This window comes from Panthera leo, chromosome F3 (assembly GCF_018350215.1).
Source record: "Panthera leo isolate Ple1 chromosome F3, P.leo_Ple1_pat1.1, whole genome shotgun sequence".
Classification (NCBI taxonomy): Eukaryota; Metazoa; Chordata; class Mammalia; order Carnivora; family Felidae; genus Panthera; species Panthera leo.
This window is the reverse complement of record NC_056696.1, coordinates 57,239,015-57,247,892: the sequence shown is the minus strand read 5'-3', so window position 1 is coordinate 57,247,892 and position 8,878 is coordinate 57,239,015.

Sequence of the window (8,878 nt, the reverse complement as noted above, 5' to 3'; positions counted from 1 at the left end):
CACTTATCATATTCTCTAGGGTGATTTTTTACAAAGTCAAATCTAGTAGTGCCACTCCCTTACTTAAAATCTTTTAGAGCTTCTTATTGCCTTCAAGATGAAATACTAGTTTCTTATCATAGCATGTAAACTCTGATGCCTTCCTTCTCCAGCATCAACTCTGATCACTAGCTTATATCCAGCTGTGCTCAACCATTTAGAGGTCTCCCCAAATACCATGCTTTCTCTCACCTTGGCTTCCATTCATTCATTCAACAAGTGTGTGTGTGTGTGTGGGGGGGGGTGTTTAAAGTTTATTTATTTTGGGACCTTGGGACACCTGGGTAGCTCAGTCAGTTAAATGTCTAGCTTTGACCCAGGTCATGATCTCACGGTTCACGAGTTTGAGACCGCGTCAGGCTCTGTGCTGACAGCTCAGAGCCTGGAGCCTCCTTCGGATTCTGTGTCTCCCTCTCTCTCTGCCCCTCCCCTGCTCATGCTCTGTGTCTCTTTCTCTCTCTCTCTCAAAAGTAAATAAACATAAAGCTTATTTACTTTTGAGAGAGAAAGAGCGTGCTCAAGTGGGAAAGGGCAGAGAGGGAGAGCGAGAGAATCACAGGCAGGCCCTGCACCGTCAGTGCACAGCCTGATGTGGGGCTCAAACTCCCGAACTATGAGATCATGGCCTGAGCCAAAGTCAGACACTTAACCAACTGAGCCACCCAGGTGGCCCAACAAGTATGTTTTGAGTACATATGTGAGTCACTGCTCTAGGTACATGCGACAGTGGACATAACGCTGACCTCTAATCTTTTCCTCTGTTGAGCTCATGTTCTTGTAAAGCAAATCAGATAATGAACAAGTAAATGAAATTATTTTGATTGTGGTAAATGCTGCAGAGGAAATCAAGTAGGAAGATTAGCTAGAAAGCAACTGGGGCAGGATGGGGGGCTGGAAGATGATCTCTTTTACATAAAGTGGATATCTTCTCTGTGGAGGTGATGTCCAAGCTGAGATTTCCAGTAGGAATAATGAGCACAGTGTCTCTGAGGAAAGAAAGAAAAACAAAGCAGGAAGGGAGCCAGGATAGGCTGAAATAAAGTGAACAAGGAGTGAAGAACGTTATAAAATGAGGTTGGGGAGGCAGGAGCCAGGACATGTACAGTCTTAAAATTTTTTTTTGTTTAGTTTTAAGTATTTAGGAGAAATGAAAATGACTATTAAGAGATACAGGGTTTCTTTCTGGAGTGATGGTTTAAAATCGTGTTAATGATTGGACAACTCTGAATACACTAAAGGCCATTGAGTTGTACACTTTAAATCAGTAAATTGTACAGTGTATGAACTATATTTTAATGAAACTGTTAGAAAAAAATTAAATAGCCCTGCGTGGCTAGTGCCCATCATATTACATAGGACAGCTCCATATCCTCTTCCTGGTTTATCGCCACAATTTCGACAACCACTCAACTCCAGCAAGATGTTTGAACTAAGCCTCAGAATTATATTATGCAGTTGCTATGGGATATTTTCATCTAGATACCTTTTTTTTTTTTAAGTAGTCTCCATGCCCACCATGGGGCCTGAACTCACGACCCAAAGATCAAGAGTCGCGTGTTCTACCGCCTGAGCCAGCCAGGCACCCCTTTGTCTAGATGGAAGCATCTCAATCAGTTTGGGGCCAAATACTTGGCCAACCTGTTTTCCCTCCTGTCTTGCTTCTTAGACGATGACAACCATCCACCCAATCATCCCACCTGAAGCCTGGCTATAAACGCAGGCACACCTGCTTCCCTCCCACCACCCCCTTCCTCAGCATCTCACCAATCACCACTGAGTCGACCTCTCAAATATGTCTGGAACTTCCTCTCTGTTCTCAATTCTGATTTTTATTGCCTTAGTTTAGGCCTTCATCTTTTACCTCCTCTCTGATAGATTGCTGTAATGACATTTTAACTGGTCTCTCTGCCACCGTTTCTGCACACAGCAATCCACCTGCCATACTGTTGTCGAAACGGTCCTTGTAAAATGCAATCCTAATCATATCTCTTGCTGCTGCTTAAAACTCTTTACTGACTTCCTATCACGGGATGAACTCTAGTTCCTCAGAACTCTTTATAATTTAGTATCTGCTGACATTCCAGCTTTTTAATCTCTCATTGCAAAACATTTTACATTCTGGCAGTAACGAACTGGCCGGTTTTCCAAATACACACAGCTTCACAACTCCAGGCTTTAGCTCATGTTCTTTCTTTGACCTCTTTTTTTCCATCCCTTAGATATGCCATCTCTTACTGGAAGCTTTCCTTTACTATTCTCTCTTCCCTCCCCTACTCACCGTGAATAATCATTTTCCATCTTCTGAGCTACTTTGTACCTTGTGTAAGCTTTTACTCATGCATTTATTGTTATTACTCTTATTTCCAAAATGTTTTTTTTATTTTTATTTTTTAGTTTATTTATTTATTTTGTGAGAGAGTGAGCATGAGCCGGGGAGGGGTGGACAGAGACACAGAGAGAGAGAGAATCCCAAGTAGGCTCCGCACTGTCAGCACAGAGCCTGCTGCAGGGCTGGAACTCAGAAACGGTGAAATCATGACCTGAGCGGAAACCAAAAGTGGACTCTTAACTGATTGAGCCACCCAGGTGCCCCCTCCAAAATGTTTTTAAGGTGAAGGTATTTCTGGGGCACCTGGGTGGCTCGGTCAGTTAAGTGGCCAATGTCGGCTCAGGTCATGATCTCACGGTTCGTGAGTTTGAGCCCCATGTCGGACTCTGTGCTGACAGCTCAGAGCCTGGAGCCTGCTTCAGATTCTGTGTCTCCCTCTCTCTCTCTGCCCTTCCCCCACTTGCACTCTGCATCTCTTGAAAATAAATAAATGTTTAAAAAAAAAGATGAATGTATTTCTGTTGCTGCATGTATCCCATTGTATAGCAAATTTTATTTGTCTCTTTCATGTATAAGACTAGGTCCCTTTATGAAGGGCAGAGTTTTTTTTCTTTCACCTCTGTATTTCCTGTTAATTTACATTGTAAGAAGGGTTTAATGTGTTGTTTGAATCTCAGTAGATGCTGAAAATGCCCATTTTAATTTTTTTTTAAGAAAAAATACTGCTAACCTAAGAACAGAAGCAATTTTCCTTAATTGGATAGTGAGTATCTGTAAGATACCAGAAGGAAACACTATTCTTGATAGTGAAACAGCTACATTCCCACAAAGTCAGGAGTAAGAGAAATATGTTTTTGCTCAACATAAACATTGCCCCTTTGACAATGAAAGAAATAGGAGGTAGAAATATTGGCTAGAAAGAAAAAAAGTACCTAGAAAATTCAAAATGTCTAAGAAAACGATTGGAACTAATAAAATCATCCAACAAGATAATGGTCCTAAGACCTGAGACTCTTACTGCTGTAGTCCTACTTTCCCGAAAGCAGGTTTCTATTTGTGTACCACAGTTGTGCACTCTTTTTGTCATTTCTATTGATGACATCAATTTTCTTGATGATTCCATGCTTCTCAAAATCAAGAATGATAACGGTTTCGACTGGGAAGAATAATACGATTGCAGAACTCTATAAACAAATAGAATAGTTATCATTACTTCTTAGCACTAATCTCTTTCCTACTCCGTAAACAATCCCACTCTCTTCTGAATTGTTAAGGCATTTCTGGACTCATCCAGTCATTGGGCACTTGGAATGTTTGTACCTAAGTCTTTTCAGAACTGTCTGTATTACTTTGACAGTAGTCAATGTGCTGAATGACATAGATGGAACTAAATCTCAAAAGTTAAAAGTTAGCAATGATATTTAAAATGAAAATGTTAGCTCTATCAAATCTTCTATGGATCAAGACTAGGCTAAGTTAGTGCATGCAACGTCTTACATTAGTTAAGCAGAGAATGGGGAACTTGAGGGATTTTAGTTGTTTACAATCTTTCTTTTTTTTAACTAAAATCCCTATGCTGTACTTTTCTTGTCTCCATGACTTATTTATTTTACAAATGGAAGTTTCTACCTCTTAATCCCCTTCACCTATTTCATCTGTCCCCTCCCCCACCTCCCTTCTGGCAACTACCGGTTTGTTCCCTGTATTTAAGAGTCTGGTTTCTTATTTGTTCATTTATTTTGTTTTTTAGATTCCACATATGAGTGAAATCATATGTATTTGTCTTTCTTTGTCTGACTTATCTCACTTAGCATAATACCCTCTGGGTCCATCCATGTTGTTACTAATGGTAAGATTTCATTCTTTTTCATGCCTGAGTAATATTCGTGTGTGTGTGTGTGTGTGTGTGTGTGTGTGTGTGTGTGTGTGTGTATACCATATCTTTATCCACTCATCTATGGATGGACACTTGGGTTGTCTCCATATCTTGGCTATTGTGAATAATGCTGCAGTAAACGTAGGGGTGCATATATATTTTTAAATTGGTATTTTTGGTTTTTTGGTGGCAGATACCCAGTAGTAGAATTAGTGGGTCATATGGTATATTTCTTTTTAGTATTTGAAGAAACTCCATATTTTTTTCCACAATGCTTGTACCAATTTACATTCCCAACAAAAGTGCACAAGGGTTTCCTTTTCCCCACATCCTTGCCAACACTTGTTTCTTGTTTTTTTTGCAACTAGCCATTCTGACCGGTGGTATCTCATTGTGGTTTTAATTTACATTTCTGTGATGATTAGTGATGTTGAACATCTTTTCATGTGTGTGTTGGCCATCTGCATGTTTTCTTTGGAGAAATGTATATTCATGTCTTCTGTCCATTTTTAATTGGATTATTTGTGGGTTTTTTTGGTTTTGAGTTGTATAAGTTCTTTATATATTTTGGATATTAACCCCTTATCAGATATATCATTTGCAAATATCTTCTTCCATTCTGTAGGTTGCCTTTTGTTTCGTTGATTGTTTCTTTTGCTGTGCAGAAACTTTTTATTTCGATGTAGTCCCAACAGTTTATTTTTGCTTTTGTTTCCTTTGCCTTAGGAGACATATCTAGAAAAATATTGCTAGGGCCGATGTCAGAGAAATTACTGCCTATGTTCTCTTCTAGGGTTTTTATGGTTTCAGGTCTCACATTTAGGTCTTTAATACATTTTGAGTTTATTTTTGTGTATGGTGTGAGAAAGTGGTCATTCTTTTACATGTAGCTGTCCAGTATTCCCAACACCATTTATTTAAAACACTTGTATATTCAAGAATTGTATATTCTTGCCTCCTTTCTCATAGTTAATTGACCTTATAAGTATGGGTTTATTTCTGGGCTCTCTGTCCTGGAGTTGTTTACAATATTAATATGAGTCAACAGTTTCTTGTGGCTGTAAAGAGCTAACGTGGCATACGTTAATAGCATGGTGATGGGCAAAACAAAAGACAGTGCTTCTGCCTGCACTCTGCCCTGATCACACCACACCCAGAACCTTTTGTTCAGTTCTGAGTATCACATTTTAATAGACACATTGAGTAACTGAAGCATGTTTGGAAGAGGGAAGGTGGGATAGATTAAAACTATCATTTGAAGGATTGTTGAAAGGTCTGGAGACATCTGGCCTAGAGAACAAAGACATGGGAGGCATCATGACAACTTCCAGTGTATGAAAAGTTGCCATGTAGAGGATCCCAGACCTGTTCTGAACAGCCTCTGAGGGTAGTGGGCAGATGTACAGAAAAGCAGATTTAGATGCCTGTAATAGTAATAGGTGTTTAGAAACAGAGGGGGCTGTCTTGAGCAGTATTAAGTTCCTGATCACTGAAGGTGTTCAAAAACAGGTTATTTGGTTATTCATCTGTTGAGGAAGTGATTTCAAGATTCTCTGTATCCCTAGTACGTCATATGGAAAAAGACACTCAATATGAAAAGAATTTTTAAGAGAGACCCAAGAATTCCTCAGCAAATAAACACTGATCTTTTCCCTATATCTCATATACGATTCAATCACTGCATAATATTTAGTGAGTGTACATCGGTGATGTGCAAGAAAGTCTATTGGACCCTTTGTGAAACTTAATAATATCAAAAAAATCTTAAAAATCACTTTGACCAAGAGGAGTATATTTAGAAGAGGGCAGCTTCAAAGTATCAGTGTAATCTATCACAGTATTAGCACTCTGTGAACACATTGCTTACTACCTAGATGGAAGCTGTGACCAAATCTGAAACAGCTCCCCGAAAGTTATGTGAGGTATTGGTTGATGAAGTGGAAGGGCCCATAACTAGGGGGGAATGTGACTTTCACCTTGGAGTTCTTAACAGTCATAAAATAAATGCCGAGCATGACAATACAAGTTTCCTTATCTTAATGGCATCACATCGTACTTTATAATTCTCTTTTTCCTACCCCCTCTAACCATTATCTCATTTAAGTGTTTCCACACATTTAGAAAAAGATACATATTGTCCCTTGGCCATTTATGATATTGTGACCAGGAAAAATGAAAGCCTCTTCCATTGTTTTGTTTGAATGAAATTATGAGTCTATAATCATAAAAAAAGCAGATATATAATAAAAGGGTCAAAACATAGAAGCTTGAAGTGGCAGCATAAGGAGCTCTCTGCTAAGCGATTTTAAAAGGATAAATATAAAACAGAAGAAGTAACAAAAGACAATCTAAGACTACACTAACTTCAAATGGAACATTCTGTCTGATTTACTAGCTGAGAGGGACCATCCATGGAGAATACGAGGTTAAACATGTTATGGAACCATCTTTACAAGGCTAAACAGGTAACAGTTCCACTTCTCACTTTTGTGTTTGCAAGTTAAAAAGACCTTAATCTGTAAATATTATGTCTGAAAGGCTATAGATAAGAAATGCAATATTAGCAAAAATTAAAAGCTAAAGACATCAAAAGGGACGTGTGAAGGTACATTCAGATCTGAAATTTGAATAAGAAGTCAGTCATGAAAATCTGGGGGAAAATAATTTCAGGCAAAAGGAAAGTGGTGCAAAGATAAAAGATGTACTACTTTTTTTTTTTTTTTTAGTCATTGGTTTACTGATAATGTATTTTATAAAATAAAATAAAATAGACATGTAAGGGTCCCAGATATTAGCTAAATTCAAAGAAATGGAGGAGTCTGAGTTAATAAGTTTGAAGAGCAGGCATAATTTGGTTTGATTCATGTAAACAGTTCAGAAACAATATTTCAACTTTAGAAGATGCAGTATTGAAATATCCCTTTGTCGAATCTTGAAGCTGAACATTTTGTCCAAAGGGAGTGTTATTTTAATGTCCAAAGGGAACTTTAGTGGGAAAAATGTAGGTTTACACATTTGTGGAGCGAGAGAGATAGGCAGACATGATATTCCAACTATTAAATTCTTGGTTGTGACTGATACTAGAAAGGAAAACAAATAGAACCTGTTATTTCTAGCAGTCAATTTCCCGGAACAACTCTGTGAGCTTTTACCAAAAGTAGTGACCGGCTGACAGCATCTAGGGAGGGGAGGCTCTGCCAAAGAAAAAGATGCTGTTGGTTTTAATGTGCTCAAAGAACAGAAAAGGGTGATCGCAATGGAAATTTTCATAAAAGGGCAATGACGTCGGAAGTTTCCATGCCAGTGGCAGCTGCAGATTCTGTGCCTTGCTCAGCCACCTCCACAAGGGACTTGTGTAGGACTTTAGACACCTCAACACCCTGGCTCCTGATCATGCTCTGTTGACTGAAAGCATCCACTATTCCCATGGCTCCCAGCATGGCCTTGATACCAGAGCTCTCTTCCGCTTTGAACTGATATAAGTACAAATCTACATCACTCTTGCTCGCATTCTGTAAGTTGCCCAGGCTATCAATTTTTCAGGAGTGAGTTTATCTTCAAGCTTCTGCCGACCATTTACTTCATTTGGCAGCAGCAAAATCCTCCTTAGATCTGCATGATCAATCGTGCTTAGATCAGCAAAGCCATGCTTGCCTTTTTATGGCATTTCAGAATCTTGGCTTGCACATCCTTAAGGAAGGCAGAATTAAAGACCTTGCTCAGCTCTGCTCATATTCTTGTTCAGTCCAAATTCTCCCTCTTCAGTATGTTCTTTATCAAATTCCTGGTCCCACTGCTCTTTGAAATAGACTGTGTCCACCAGAACCAGATTTGCTAAGATTAGCACAACAGATTTGCTAAGAGAGCCACTGGGAAACAGTCCTTGATGTTCTTCATTTGTTTGGCTTTTCACTGAGGAATGAACCTTCTTTAAGTTCTTCAGCAGCATTTACCTAATCAGCAGAACCCACACTGGCTAGGTACAGTTTGTTAACTTTATCCAAGTCCTGAAGAAACTGATGCATCATTTTTCCATAGAGCCTATTGGTGGTGATGTTCAGTTCATTATGCATCAGTGGGTTTCTCTGATTCAGTAAGAAGATTTTGAAATTGGTGATGCAGACATCCTGACTTTCAACCTGACCCATTGGAGCCCTTCCTTTTGTGTCTCTGTGACTTCATTAAAGTGTGTCAAATTTCCCTCTCCTTCTAAGATGATGTCATCTTAATATCCTTAACTTCATTACATATGCAAAGACTCTGTTTCCAAATAGTCACATTTAGAGGGACTGAGGGCCAGGACTTGGACTTTTCTTGGGAGACACAAGAAATCTACTACAGACCCCAGTGAACCATACCTCCTCGTATTGATGCTTTTGTGTAGTCCCTTCTTTTGTATCCAGGTGGGCCCTGTGATTCACTGGTCACCAATCAAGTGGCCCAAAAGTGACGCTATGTGACTTCCAAAGCTAGATCACGAGGACCCTAGCAGTTTTCATCTTGGTCTTTTGGAACCTTCACTTTCCTGATACTGAGATACCCTGTAAGAAGTCTTACTCCCCTGCTGGAGGCTTCACATGGAGAGGACCTATGGAGACGGGTGGGGTCCAGCTGAGCCTAGGCTTCCAGACTTC